General features: G+C 35.4%; 1 protein-coding gene across 2 annotated transcripts in view; it reads right to left on the bottom strand.

Annotated features, from left to right (window-relative positions):
- The window catches only part of TUSC3 (tumor suppressor candidate 3), a 267954-nt gene that overhangs the window by 174055 nt on the left and 77192 nt on the right, over positions 1-16707 (bottom strand). The window lies entirely within an intron of this gene.

Here is a 16707-nt window from a genome sequence, read left to right on the forward strand (position 1 = left end):
AAGACTCTGCAGTGGACATCACACATGGTGTCGTAGTGAACTGACATAACAATCATAGCAGCAGGCAGATAATATACTTCTTTACAGATGAGGAACAAAAGTCTAAAGAAGTTCAGGTCTCACCATTGCCCTGCACTGAATAGTATACTTGGAACAGACTCTAAAAAGTACAACAGAGTTATCTTCATCCAACAACTGACACCTCTAGTGCGTTCTTTCACTTTTACTTATTTGACAAGCTGCGAACACCCTATTACTACGGTATAAAAGATACTGCTGACCTATCGTCTGAGATAAAATACTTCAGCCTAAGAGGTAGAGGATTAGTTTTATTATATATTTTTTAAAAGAAACGTTCCAATTTTTTAAAAGTCAGTAATTTCTATACATAGAAAAGACAATATATATACTTGGTAAATAAAATATTTTCCATGTGAAAAATACATACACAAAACAGCAACAATTTCTGAAGATACTGAACTATACTAACAAATTAATAAGTCTAAACAAATGTATGAAAAACAAAAGGTGTTATAAACATGAACCTTGGAGAACTGTAGTAGTACTAGCTAACACTGATACTGAATGCTTACTATATGCTAGGCACTCTACATAACACTTTTCTTACATCAGTGAATTCTTCAGTCCTCATAACAATCCTATGAGAGGGGTGATCATTGATATCTCAAGTTTAGAGGAAAGGAAACTGAGGCACTGAGAGGTTGAGAAACCTGTCCAAGATTACACAGCTAGCAAATAGTAGAGTCATGATTCCCAGACAGTCTTATTCCAAAGTATATACACTAAACCTCTATACTATACTGCAGAATCTTACTGGTTTCAGAGATTATTTAAAAATTCAAACCCCACAGAAAGTAAAACAAAGAGTAAACCTGAAAAAAAAAAATTCTTGCAATCCCCCTGCTTGTACTCTCTCTCTGTGTCAAATAAATAAATAAAATCTTTAAAAAAATTTCTTGCAATCAATATCTTAATACTAAAATACACATGTTGCATTTGAAATAAAATGTTAAGCAAGGGAGTCTACATATTGAAGAAGTGAAAACGCAACTACAGAAGAGAAAACTGCACAGCACCTTGAACTAGTCACTTTTGTACAGAAATTTTTAAAAAGCTCTAGGAAGGGAGTTTTTTAGGGCATCATGGTTAACTCAAACTTTCAAGAGCATTTGTTATAAAGGTTGAACTAATTCTCAAAAAAAAAAATGTTACAAGACAGCATCAGAGAAATATTCAGTAAGGAGAAAAAATTTGATTAATTTGAATATAAGCTTTTAAAATTTAAGAAAGACTCAAATGTTGAGCTATGTCCGTAAATAGAGATTATCCCACTGCTGCATTTCTCTGTGACAGGAATATGGCCTTGTTTATGGACAAGGTTGAGTACATTTGTCCCAAGTATTTCCCTTTCCAGGGCCATTTGTACTTCTTCTTACTGGGAGATTTTTCTTCCTGCTACAGTTTCACTTACTACTTGCAAGACTTCCCCTCCTTAGGTGTTTGGGTGTTCCCTTTGGTCTCTTAAAGATAGTGATGCCCATGAATCTGAACTCCCTATTCCCACTGGAGAATTAACAAATACTCATGCCTAAGGGAACTTTGTGTAGTTAAGGGAACACAGAAATGTCCGTAAGATGAAATATAATACAACTTTTTGAAGCTGAGAAAGTGCCATATGACCATTTTAAATATAGAAAAGGATTTGACGGCTCAAGTTCAAATGATGATTCTGTATTTACATGCAATGTGACTGGCCCAAATTCCTTCTGTAAATCTCAGTTTCTTCATCAATATCATTGAAATAATACCTCATAAAGATGTTGGTAAGATTAAATAAGTTAATATATGGAAAACTCCTAGGACATCATCTTGCAAAGGATAGGTACACAAAGTTTGCTCCCTGCCTCGGGTCAGTTTCTATCAACAACAAGGACTAGGCTGCTAAAGGAACAGCGGAAATTTTTAAAATCTCATTAATACCTTCTATTTCAGAGTTACCAAATACTTTGTGAGTACTTATCACATAACAAGCACTGTGCTAAATTTATAAACAAGCATTGTGGATTACTAATTACATGACAAGCATTGTTTTAAATTTATGGAAAATGAAAAATGCGTACAACAAATCTCACTGTCAAGGCCTTATAGCAAATAAGCTAAATTATTTGTACTGACGTGTAGTGGTTGTGGCTTTAAGTCAATGGCTTAGTGCCAACTCAGGAAGGATGGCACATAAGATCTTACTTCTGTGAACACTACCTGATGGATCGTGGCTAATTTAAATTCAGTACAGAGGAAAATTCTGAAACCCAGACTGGTACTATCAGTGAAGACTGTGTGAGTAGATGGGTTTTGTCTGCTCTGACATAAGGCTGGGAAACAGGGACATAAGTACCATAAATTGACAATATCAGTAAAAGAAAAAGAAATCTAAAATTTAGATTCTTCAAGGGGAAACCCTGTTCTTACCTGTTATTTTGTAAAAGGAAAGGACTAACAGATCCTACATATTAATGAATATAGGCAGTCATTTTAACTACAGGGGCCCAGCTTTCTGAATTATATTTTTATCTTAATGCTTTTATGAAAACTGAATTTTAAGGCAATATATACAATAAACAAACTGGCATAATCTATGTGCCAGTCCCCAATATGTGACATTACTCTATTTCTTCACAATTCATGTTTTGTTTTTTTTTTAAGATTTTATTTATTTATTTGACAGAGATAGAGAGAGAGAGCACAAGTAGGCAGAGAGGCAGGCAGAGGGAGAGGGAGAAGCAGGCTCTGCTGAGCAGGGAGCCCGATGCAGGACTCGATCCCAGAACCCTGGGATCATAACCTGAGCTGAAGGCAGCTGCTTAACCAACTGAGCACCCAGGTGCCCGCAATTCATGTTTTTTTAAACAAACCAATTCTTTTTTTTAAATTTTATTATGTTATGTTAATCACCATACATTACATCATTAGTGTTTGATGTAGTGTTCCATGATTCATTGTTTGCCTATAACACCCAGTGCTCCATGAAACACGTGCCCTATTTAATACCCATCACCGGGCTAACCCATCCCCCCACGCCCCTCCCCTCTAGAACCCTCTTAACAAAAATACAACAAAATGGTATGTGTATACAACATGAAATTAAACTTCATTCCAAAGTAAAGCTGAAACAGGAAAAAAGCCTCACTAATCTAATACTTTTATACTCGTGTTTTTGTTTCCACCATCCTATCCTTCGGTACATTTTAATAATAACCAGATACCCCAAAACAAAAATATGTATGTGGTCTCATATATTAAAAAAAAAAATACATCTGCCAGAGGGATAGCTAGCTATTCATGTCTGTGTACTAGTTACCTACATAGTATTTACTCAGGTACTATTTGTTATCACACTTACAGGATATAGATTTGGAAGGAAGATAAGAAGTACATATTGAAATACATCTCTTGGTGACACACAGAAACATCGTGACCTCTTCTGTTCCTCCCTGTATTTTATAGAAGCCTCTGAGAGAAAAAGAGCTTTACTTTTCAAGACTTTAAAATCTAAGATGTTCAAACAAAGCCCACTGAAAAATCAAACAGAAGCAGCCAGATGTGTATTGTTCTACATTTGGGGGGAAAGTTATCTTCCTTCAACTACTGAAATTATCTGATACTAAAAACCTTTATTCGTTTTTCTTAATATTATGCCATTGCTCTCAGAGTTGAAAAAAATATAAACGGCAATTAATGCTTCCAGAAACCAAAATATCAGAGATTAATCACTACACCACCCCACATACATTACAAATTGTTCACTAAAGATCACCAATAGGCTTAAGAGCACTGAGAAGACCACAGTGAGCTACACAATAAGATAAATAGACCATTTTTGGGGCGCCTGAGTGGCTCAGTCGGTTAAGCAGCTGCCTTCAGCTCGGGTCATGATCCCAGGGTCCTGGGATCGAGCCCCGCATCGGGCTCCCTGCTCGGCAAAGAGCCTGCTTCTCCTTCTCCCTCTGTCTGCCGCTCTGCCTACTTGTGCTATCTCTGTTAAATAAATAAATAAAAATCTTTAAAAATAAAAAAAAAGATAAATAGACCATTTTTATTGAAAATATAAAACCTCTGCAGTACACATGCCATGAAGAGAACTAAGATTCAAACAAGAAGTTGGTTTAATCAGTTAAGGACTTGGCAAATCATGGTATCTCTGCAGGAAATGTAATCTTACACTACTGGAAAATCTCAACTATTATTATTTCAAGGGTTTTGGTAAGAGATTCAAAATACATTTAATAAATCATACTGAAAGTTTTTTGTTTGGGTTTTTTATTTTTAGTATTTTATTTATTTGAGAGAGAGAGAGCGAGCATGAGGAGCAGCAGGCAAAGGGAGAGCAGGGAGCCCGATGAGGGACTCGATCCCAGGACCCTGAGATCATGACCTGAGCCTAAGGCAGCAGCTTAACCAACTGAGCCACCCAGGCGCCCCAGACTGAAAGTTTTTTGATGTATTTAACATTAAGCACTTTAAAATTAAAGGACTATGAGAAAACCCCAGACCAGTTCCACCTCATAGAAGATCCTGGTCTGTGTAAGAACATAAAAGGGATTCTAGCTGTCGAGATATGTACAGCAGTATCCACAAGTTTATATGGGGGCTTACATACGTTTTTAAGCCCAACATGCCAAAGATAATATCTAATTCAATTCAGATCTGAATAAGAAATATAGAAATAAAGACATTTGAGAAAAAAAATTATCCAAATGTCCATGCTTTTTAGAAAGGAAAAATCTTCCATTGATGGTGCTACAATATTCAGTTAAGTAAACTTTTTCTAGAAACTCAGTAAAAATATTTCCAGTAACACTCTTAATTAGTGGCCTTATCAACCTGAACTCTGCTCAGAAAATATCCCTGAGGAAAGATCCACATTTTTGCTATTTTGTATCCCTCAAATGTATCTGAACATGGCTAATTCCTGATAGGCCTTGAAGCTCCTCTCTCTCTATATATGTTCCCCTATGCATATGTATTCAATGAATGGACAATTTGTAAGATTATAAGCTATAATCTAGGAATTGATCATTTATTAACCCTATTCAAATGGATTATTTTTAAATTTAATTCGAATAAATATTAATTAATATCACATCACACCTATCAGAATAGCAAAAATCAAAAACACAAGAAACAACAAGAACTGGTGAGGATGTAGAGACAAAGGAACCCTCTTGTAGTACCGGTGGGAATGTGAACTGGTGCAGCCACTCTGGAAAACAATTTGAAGGTTCCTCAAAAAATTAAAAATCATACTATCCTACAATCCAGTAATCCCACTACTATTCTCCAAAAAAATACAAAAACACTAATCAAAGGGATATATGAACCCCTATGTTTATTGTAGCATCATTTACAATAGCCAAACTATGGAAGCAGCCCACATGTCAATTGGCAGACGAATGGATAAAGAAGATATGTGAGATACACATACACATACACACACACGGGCGCGTATGCTCAGAGTATTACTCAGCCGTAAAAAAAGGATGAGATCTTGCCATTTGCAACAACATGAATGAACCTAGGGGGTATTATGCTAAGTGAAAGAATGGACAATCACAAAATGGGTTAAATGAGCAACTCACTTTCATTCCACCACTGCATCAGTTTCCGTCACCATCTTTCTTGAACTCCTTCATATACCTTCTGTTGTATAAATAAATATCTCATTTAAAACAGGTACCTGATAACAAAGAATCCACGGCAGCTATTAAGAGCAGAGAAAATCTACTTGCAGCTGTACACAGCCATTTGGCCTTACTCCCTTGAGAGCAAGCATGGATGTAGCCATTGACAGAGTAAATGAGTGTAGCAGATACCCTATTATAATAATACATTAGATCATAAAATAATCTGCACTGCTCTAGAAGTGCTTGTATGTAACTTCACTATTAATAGCATCACACTGAGTGATACAGCTGAAGAAATTTTTACTGTAAGAATATGAAAAAATAAAAACATTATTCATAAATTACCAAACTGAGAAGTGATTTTTTTCAGCAAGTTTATTCTTGAGTCACACAAATTAACCAGTAAAATCTGTGATGGTTAAATTATTAAAACCAAGAAAAATTAAATGGAATTCAACAGAAAACAAGCCAAGAACAAAGCTTTCCATGTATTTAGGAAGTTTTCCAATTCCTTTTTTATTAACCTAAATTGGATTTAGTCCACCAAATCACTTCCAAATGGCAGGAGCAAATGAAGTTTTTTGGAGAGAGAAAAAAAAAGATTTGTTTGGGTTATTCTGTATAAAAGGTATGCTATTTAAAAACTATCACAGGGCGCCTGGGTGGCTCAGTCGTTAAATGTCTGCCTTCGGCTCAGGTCATGATCCCAGGGTCCTGGGATCAAGCCCCACATCAGGCTCCTTGCTCCACGGGAAGCCTGCTTCTCCCTCTCCCACTCCCCCTGCTTGTGTTCCCTCTCTGGCTGTGTCTCTGTCAAATAAATAAATAAAATCTTAAAAAAAAAAAAAAAAAGAGATGCTTCTTTAAAATAAATAAATAAATAAATAAAAACTATCACAGCTACCTACTAACTGAAATCTATGTTCTTGGCAGAGCCCCAAAGAGTTTGGGACACCAAAATCTCCAAAGAAATTTCTTACATGGAGCTTTATGTAGAAAACATTGAGTACTATTGGAGATAAGATTCTAATCTCACATCCCCCCCAGTCCAGGATAGACTGAGATACCTCTACTATTGTTCCATATATCCCTACAATATCAAGAACAAAAACACACAGAAATCTACTGTTTATTAAAAGTACAAAAATAATGTAAGATAACAAAGCAAGCAAAAAGAAATTAACAAATTCAGTACAAATTAGACCCTCTTGGGGCAGAGGAGGGACTACTTGAGGATAAAACCCAGCCAAATGATAAATCAAAATAAATAACTCATGAAAGGAGAAACTATGGATAAAACCCAGCTAAGAGGTGAATCAGACTAAAGAACTCAGGAAATAAAGAAGCTATGTAAAAGACCAAATGTTGACTACAGTGTTTAATGTATTAAATGCAAATACACTTAACTATAAAACCAAGAATAAACAACTCCAGCAATTATTGTTACAGTCAGACCACCCTGGTCTGCCTAGGAAGTCCCAAACTGTACTTGTTGTCCCTACATATTCATCAATAGCACCCCTTTTCTCTCTCAAAAATATCCCAGCCTGGATAAGTCATATGGTCATTCAAGATTTATAACACATTAGGTTTCATAATTACACAAAGTTATTAAATATTTAGATGGGGAAAGAAATCTGAAAGGGATGTAAGAATACAAATTTCCACATCTACAGCATATAGTCAATCAATATAGGCTTTAATTACAACATGATGTTATTTAAAATAAATTTATGCATGTTGAAGAAAGGAAGTATAATTATGTCTGCAACTTACTATAAAATCCATTAAAAAAAGATGGAATGATGGATGATAAATAAGATGGACACATAATAAAGCAAGCAAAGTAAAATGTTAACTGTAGAATCTGGATGGTACATATTTGATTTTTCAGTGTAAAATTCTTTTAACTTTTCTGTATGTTTGAAAATCTGCACAATAAAATGTTGAAATTCACCTAACATTAATAACAGTTGTTTCTGGATGCTGTAATTTTTTTTGTGAGTTTTTTTTTTTGCGCTCATCTTTGAACATTTCTATTTTCCTTTTGTTATAATGTATCAATTTACAAACATATATCATTTTATAACTATGATGCTAGTTTTAAGAAGTGTGGCTTATTATCTCCTATTTATCAGTTTCTACCACTAAATTATTAAAATAAAACCCAGAACTTAAAGCCCAGAACTGTGTCTTATTCATCATTGTCTCTCCAGTGACCAGGCCCATGCCTCTTAAATAAATACTTGTATAGCTAATGAAGTAATTGACTGGAAATGCAGAAATAGAATTAACACAGCCCCTTATGGCTAACATGGTCCTCGGTCCAGACACCCTTCCCCATCTACTTGTAGAAGGAAAATCATGCTTTTTAAAACATTTGTGATTATGACCAGAGACAGCAGCCCAGAGCAAAAGTTCATCATTAAAACCTGGAAGTAGTGTGGACACAGGTCCCTGTTTAGTGCTAATAGTCATTTGGCAAAAATATTATAAAAACATTTTGCTTATTTTCACATATAAATGTGTTATACTGAAAAAGTTAAGGGATACCACATGGATATACATTATTATAATCATTCAAGATCACACTACTAATACATATAAAATTTTAATGTGTATATCCTTTAGTACAACAATACTATTTCTAGGAATTTATCCTAAAAAATAGACAAGGCACATGTGTTTATACAAAAGGCTGTGCACTGCAATACTGTTCATAATTAAAAGTATTCGGAAATAATTTCTGTGCCTATAAAAAGGAGACTGGTTGGATGATAATAAAGTAGAACACTACTGTAGTCATTAAGAAGATGAGACAGACTGACGTAACTAAAAGGATATTCACAACTTACCTTTAAGTAATCCAACAGGATTTCTTATCAGAACTCTGTGTAAAGTACTACTTCATATTCTAAAAATGTATGTTTATGTCTATTCACTCAACTTACTTTTACATATACGCTAAATATCTGAAAAGATATATAGCAAAATGATAATGGTTTATTTCTAGAGGAGATTAGAGAGAAATATTTAATTTGCACTTTACAAATGTCTATGTTGTTTGAAATCTTTACCTGCATTACTTTACACAGAATAGTTATTGCCAATTGGAAAGAGACAGTGAAAGAGATATCCCAAATAGAGAAGCTAAAAGATAAGAAATTCTGATTCCTCTAGGAAGAAGTACTAAACACGGCCAGGTGTTACATCATTACCGTTTGCCTCTTTGTGTTCCTATCCTAATCTTCCCATCTATGGATTGATTCCACTCTCTTGGAAGCTACACTCACTTCACTTCCGTCTAATCCTTACTTTTGGTCAGTCAGGTATTTGAGAAAATGAGGATGTTTCATTATACAGTAGTCCACCCTTATCCATAGGGGATATACTGCAAGACCCCAAGTCGATGCCAAAAACTGCAGAGAGTACCAATCTCTATTTAGTATGTTTTTACCTACACATACATACCTTGATAAAGTTTAATTTACAAATTAGGCACAGATTAACAATAACTAATATAAATAGAATTATAAAATACTATAATAGAAGTTATATGAATGTGGTCTTTCTCAAAAAATCTTATACTGTATTCACCCTTCTTTTCTTGTGACGATGTGAGATGATTCAATACCTACATGAGGAGATGAAGTGACATGAATGACAGAGGCATTGTGACAAAGCGTTGTCTCCATTTCTCTACTGACCTTCTGAGGCTACTATTGACTTGACCATCTATCGGGAGGAGGATCATCTGCTTCCAGATCATGACTGACTGAAAGGATGGAAAGCAAAACCATGGAGAAGCGGGGACTACTATACTCTAACTTGCAGTTACTACTACATCCATCTTTATTGATCAACACCTTATTTTATGACCTGGATCAAGTATCAAAAATTCTTCTTCAATAACCAGGATTTTATGTATCTCTTTACCAAGAAACTGAAGAAAGCAATTCCAGACACTTCAAATCTAATCCAGTAAACCATTAGAGAGAAGAGATACAAGAAACCAACATAAGGGGGCGCCTGGGTGGCTCAGTTGGTTAAGCGACTGCCTTCGGCTCAGGTCATGATCCCGGAGACCCGGGATCGAGTCCCACATCGGGCTCCCTGCTCGGCAGGGAGTCTGCTTCGTCCTCTGACCCTATCCCCTCTCATGTGTTCTCTCTCTCTCAAATAAATAAATAAAATCTTTAAAAAAAAAAAAAAAAAAAGAAACCAACATAAGGTAAAAAAAAAATAAAACCATTTGCCTGTGTCTAGTAAGATAAAGGTTTGAGCTCTTCTGGTAATAAACATGCCAGACATGGACAAATTTAGGGCTATTAAGTTCTTGCCCAGTAACACAGTCTTAACCACCTTATTCATAGAGTTTCCATTGTGCTACCATAAATATCAATCACTAGTCAAAGGCTTACTATCACTATCTAAACAGCAAAGCAAAGGGCAAACCAAATCTTGCATTAATCACAAAATATCAACTGTTTAAGTATGTGCTCAAATAAGCTATATATAACTGGAACAAAGGACTGAAGTTAACTCCCTTTTCAACTAAACTATCTCTGCACCACTTTTTTATTAAAATGTTTCTTTATAGTAACTATAATATTTTTATCTTAATCATTTTAAGAATTTTGAGAACTGTATTAAGAAAAGTACAAAGATTAGCAAAGTAAACACCTATGTATCCACTATCTATAAATGACAATTATCAATGAATAACGTTGGACAGGTTTTTTAACATAAAGAATTAAAACACTGCAGGTGTATCTGAACTCTTATCCCATCTTTCTCTCTCTCCCATCCAGGTGAAAGTATTTTATTTTCAAATCTATCTTTGTATCTCTACAGACACACACACAAACAGGTACATAAAATCACAAACAATACAAAATATGGTTTTATATGGGTTTTTTAAATTTGCATAATGTTCACTTCTAATATCATACTGGAACTTTTAAATCAAAATTTTGTTTTAGTAACCTATGCATGTTAACATATATGTAATTCATTTGCATCCCATCATATGTATATCATTCTAACATTTTCTAATTTTTTTTAACAAGTCATTTTGGTTTTTCCTGCTTATTCTTAAATTCTTATAAGCAATGCTACAATCATGAGCACTTGTCCAATGGTTTAGCAAGTCTCTCTACAGGAGTTCTTAAACTGGGTCTCCATAGCTTCCGTGATAAGAATTCAGAGAGAGACCATAAACTTGGAAAGGGGAAAAGAAACAGGTCTTCATTTTCACAGATGTCTAACTGAAATTTAATATTTCAATGATAAATGGAGACAACAGCAGAATTAACAATATCTGACTTGATAACCAACAGAAATCACAGATATTTTACTATTTTATTCAGTTTGTTAGATAACTTAGTTTATATACTGGTATCACATTGTTTAATATTTTGATAATTATATTTCAGTATGGTTATCTTTTGCATTTCTATATAATTTATTCATTTAAAAATTATTCTGTGAAGAAGTACATAGGCGCCAGACTGTCAAACTTGCCCACAACACACCAAAAAGTTAGTGACCAATTGCAAGATATTACCAAACTGCTTATCCAAACTAATTATAACAATTTATATTCCCACTAGCAATGTATGAATTTTCATTTTCCCATACCCTTATCAACATAAGAACTTTCACACTTGTAAATATTTTTCCAGGTTGATGAGTAACAAATGGCATCTCAATCTTATAATTCTCATATCTTTGATGACCAATGATATTAAAGACATTTTAATATGTTTATTAACCACTTGGGTATCCTCTACAAACTGCTTGTTTGTAGCTGTCTTTTCCTATGAATTCCTGGTTTTTAACTGGTAATTAATTAGCAATGTATTAGTAATTAATATTAATCATTTATATGAGTGACAACTATCTTCTATCATGTTAAGATTCCACACATAATTTTATTTATGATATCTTTTGTAATACAGAATTTTGTTTTCTAATTGGTCAGATTCAGTATGTTTCTTTATAATCTGTACTTCTTTCTGTCTTATTTAAAAAGACCTTCTTTACTCTGATATCATAAAATATTCTAATATAAGCATTAAAGTTTTATTTAACATTTAGATTTTTATTTTTGTTACTTTTATTTATGGTATGAGGTAATCATCTAATTTCACTTTCTACAGATCACTTCTATTGCCTTTTGTACCAATAACAACAGCTAACATAAATTGAACACATAGGCACTATGTTAACAGATACTGTGTGTGAGGGGTTTGTGCATATTGGTAACAAATTTGCACAAGATCTGCAAACTCTGTGCTGTTTATCTCAATCTACTGAATTACCTTCTCATTCCAGGATGAGAAACTGACTCTAAATATAAATTCAACAATATTTATAATAAGTGTGGGGTGCCTGGGTGGCTCAGTCGTTAAGCGTCTGCGTTCGGCTCAGGTCATGATCCCAGGGTCCTGGGATCGAGCCCCACGTCAGGCTCCCTGTTCAGCGGGGAGTCTGCTTCTCTCTCTCCTACTCCCCCTGCTTGTGTTCCCTCTCTCGCTGTCTATCCAATAAATAAAAATTAAAATATATATATATATATATTTATAACAAGTGAGTGTAAAATGTGAAGATATAATTGATAGAATCCATTCAACAAACTGTTGAGAACTACTGGTGCAGAGGTCATGAATGCTGCCCTCTGAGTACCCAGAAAGGCCCACGGAGGCCACCAGCAGCCCCCAGGGTGCTGGGACCAGGTAGGGCTGCAGGTTCCCTGTATGCCAAGGGGTGGTCAGATAAAGTGCCTGGGGCTGGCAGACAAGGGGAGGAAAGCCCCCAGAGGGCAGGAATGGCACTACACAGGGAGACCTGTGCCCCTGGTGCCGCCCAGCGCCTGCCCTGGTGCTCTGTACAGCAGGCTTCAGGGCTCTACTGGGAGGCCACAAGCCTCGGGCCCTAACAGACCCTGCACAGACACCCCACCCTATCACTTCTCAGAGGCCAGCACAGTCACGCATGGCCACAGGTGTCAAAGGTCATGGGGTGGTGACAGACCTTCAGACACATGCGGCAGCTGTACTGCGTCTCCAGGCCTCTGTCGCAGTCCACAGGCCCCGCAGCGCTGCCACCGCTGAGCCCAGGCCACCAGGCTGCATGAGAACCATCACCACTGGCTTTAAGAGACCACTATAAATCTCTACTGCCTGCATAAAGTCTCCGCAGATTCTGCTTGAACCTAACATTAAAGCAATGTCTCCACTGATAGAGAACAACAGATTTTATAAGTGGAGGATTAATTTAAATAGAAAGTATCAAATTTAAATCTAAAATTGTTACAGAAGTAACCAAAATTTTAGCTCTGATCACTTGTGTCCCACAAAAAGGGACCTTAGCTTTGTTCTACTGTTTTAGGTGACCAGGCTATGCCACTAGGTAAGTGTGTCACCACTATGGTCTTGTTCAGTGGGCTAGCATCTCTTCTCAGATCCCTTCAATCTACAAGCCTCTTGCTTCAAGCACTTAGACCTCCGCATTATGAGTGCCTACTGGTCACAGAACACTTTGGAGAAACATTTGTGTGAGAGGTTTTTGTGGGGGTAGGGGTAATGTATTTTATACAATACCAAATAAAAAGTAGACAGCCACTATAATTAATGAATAAATACCCATGCTGCTTATTAAAACAATAGTCCCTGAAACTAGTTAAGACCTCATTCTCATAAGAATCTTTTGGTTAAATAAACCCACCTTAGGCTTGCTACCCAAGGATACTGTGAGAACAAATCCACTGATGACCTTTTACAAAGTTAACCCATATTTTAAAGTTCTTTAGTGTTATAGACTTGTTTTACTTTTTTTGATTTGAGTGAACCTGTGTTTTTCCCAATGAAATGAGAAAAAGTTATTTCCACTAAATACATAAAGTATTTAACACAGTACCCGCACACATAAGCTCTTAATATGTATAATTACCATCATTAAGTTATTGGGATTAGTTATTTCTGTTGTTATAAAGCAATTTCACACCGATAGTCTATTTACCCAATCTACCAGGGACAAATTCCTTTATTAGCAAGTTCAACAATGCTAACAAACACAAAAAAATTCACAATCTATAGCAAGTAGCTGAAGTATTCATTGAGAGAGTTCAAGAAGAAAGTGATTTCAGGGGTGCCTGGGTGGTTCAGTCAGTTAAATGTCTGTCTTTGGCTCAGGTCATAATCTCGGGGTGCTGGGATGGAGCCCCGCTTCAAGCTCCTGCTCAGTGGGGAGCCTGCTTCTCCCTCTCTCTCTGTCCCTCCTCCCTGCTGGTGCGCGTGCGCACGCGCTCTCTCTCTCTCTCTCGTGCATGTGTTCTACCTCTCTCAAATAAATAAACAAAATCTTTTAAAAAAAGTGATTTCAGTTCTTAACTTATATGGCAAAACAGTATCTCACATCACATACATATCTCATGGCCAGTACTGAGTCACCTCCTCAAATGTTCATGTATGTTTATCCCTCTCCCCCACTGCCCAACCAATTCATTTTATTCTGTAACCCATTAAGACAAAACAAAGATAAAACAATGTCATCTATACGCCTAACAAGCTTAAGGACCATAATAATGGTAAACCTTGATCAAGGGAAAGAAATTTATACACAAAATATAAGAATCATCACTCGTCTCTAATTCTCTTAAAGTTAATTAATGTTCTCATTACATTCTCTAAGCCTACCTAAATCCTAATCAAATGTGCTTATCGTTAAATACAAGCATTTCTGATATATTTACCTAACTTAACCTTTCAACATTTTTCTTAATTATTATTACTACAGCAATATTATTTTCTTTTACTTTCATTGCAAATGTCAGCATTCCCCACACTGCCACTTAAATGTTCTTCCATGGACTAACCACAGTTTTCTAATAGAAAATATATTTAGGCAATAAATTCAAATTTTACAGCTCAAATGCTTATGAAATAATTTTTAAAACAAAAGCATGTGCAATGTACACATAACCTATTTAATTATATGAAATTTTGTCTTACCATACTAAAATTATACATCTTTAAGAGGAAAGTCATAATATAAAAATGGAAAATACTGATTACTTCATCAACACAAAAAGATCTCCTAAATTATCCAGCATAAATATCAAATCAATAGTAACATTTTGAATTATACTTGTGTACTGGTTAAATGAAGAGTATTTTACTTGAAATTAATTGACTTTGAAAAAGTTACTACAAACCTATTTTAAAGTACAGAAATAAAAGAGAATGGAAATCTACTTCAGTACTTCTACTTATGATCCAGCAGCAATGGAACAAAATATAACATGTTAGTTTTGACTACCTATAAGACAGGGGAAAACTTATTATAAATATCACAACTCTAGGCTGGAATAAACTTAAAGGTCATCTAACTCAATCAAAAGTTCAGTAAAAGGGGATCGTATCATGAAACTACAGTATGTATAAACAAGAAAAACCAAAGAAAAAAATTTAATGTATTAATTAATGAACATTTGGGTGTAGTGTTGGGGGAGTGGATGAAGGTCTAGATTATAATGACAGGAATCATATAAAAACTAAATTTATATTATGTTCTCCCAACCCTCCTTGAGCCAGATTTACTCAAACAGAAACTCTTGAAGTTTGGAAATAGCTAAATGCTCACAGCAATTATTTATCTTGAATCTAGAAAGAACAAGAAATTGTACAGAAAGCACTTCGAAATTATCAATGATGGCCCACAGAATAAGTGTACATGTGTGTATGTACATATACATATATAAAGCGCTTCGAAATTATCACTGATGGCCCAAAGAATAAGTGCACGTGTGTGTATGTACGTATACACATATAAATGCTGATCAGTGGACATTACTACATACTATTATTAGTATTATCTAAAACAACACATAGTATCAAGTAAAGGGTTTGCCCCTTACCACTAAATTAGAATTCCAATTGCTTTAAAACTTTAGGTGATTCTTATTTCTGACAAATGATAAAATGTAAAATCATTACAAGGCAAGAAGCCAATTAAGCATATACTTTCAATAGATGTCCTTAATTCCAGTGACAGATATCTGGTCATCATTTTCCAGGAACACATTCATGAAGGTTTTTCTAACTAGTGTCAGTCTCATTTCAATGTATATTTTGCTATTATATACCCAATGTTTTAGGCTTGTGAAACTAATACTTTAGATGTTAGGTTATTACTATTTTATAGGCCTGATCATTTAAAAAAATTACTTGCAGAGTTTTATATAACTCAAACTTCAATGAGCTGAAGAGAATAATTTAAAGAAAAAGAAAGAAGAAAAGAAGCACATGAATTTACTCAATAAATTACCAAGCATACTGATAAACTGAAATTAACAACTAATATTTCAGGAACCCAGCACCTAATTGACCCAAGAATAATACAAAATTTCCTTCAAAACAGTAGTTTCCCAGGGCGCCTCGTGGCTCAGTCAGTTAAGCATCTGCCTTCAGCTCAGATCATAATACCAGGTCCTGGGCTCCCTGCTCAGTGGGGAGTCTGCTTCTCCCTCTACCCACCCACCCCCTGCTTGTGCTCTATCACTCTCTCTCTCAAAAATAAATAAAATCTTAAAAAAAATAGTTTCCCAGATTATACTCAGATAAACAAAATGATATTTCATTCAGATCACCCAGGCTCATAGGATTGGGCCTTCTCAATCAGTACAGACAATTCCTGGGTTGGACCAAGAGAGGATTAAAGTACCACCATTAAAATCTGCAGCAAATCTCTATTACTACCATAGTTCCTCCTTGCACTGTCATATTTCTGACCTTGAGCAAGGTGCTACCTCATCCTCGTATTTTACTTTTTTTTTTATTTATTTTTATTCTTATGTTAATCCCCATACATCATTAGTTTTAGATGAAGTGTTCCATGATTCATTGTTTGTGCATAACACCCAGTGCTCCATGCAGAATGTGCCCTCCTCAATACCCACCACCAGGCTAACCCATCCTCCCACCCCCCTCCCCTCTAGAACCCT

The sequence above is a fragment of the Neomonachus schauinslandi genome, chromosome 2, assembly GCF_002201575.2.
Source record: "Neomonachus schauinslandi chromosome 2, ASM220157v2, whole genome shotgun sequence".
In the NCBI taxonomy this organism is placed as follows: Eukaryota; Metazoa; Chordata; class Mammalia; order Carnivora; family Phocidae; genus Neomonachus; species Neomonachus schauinslandi.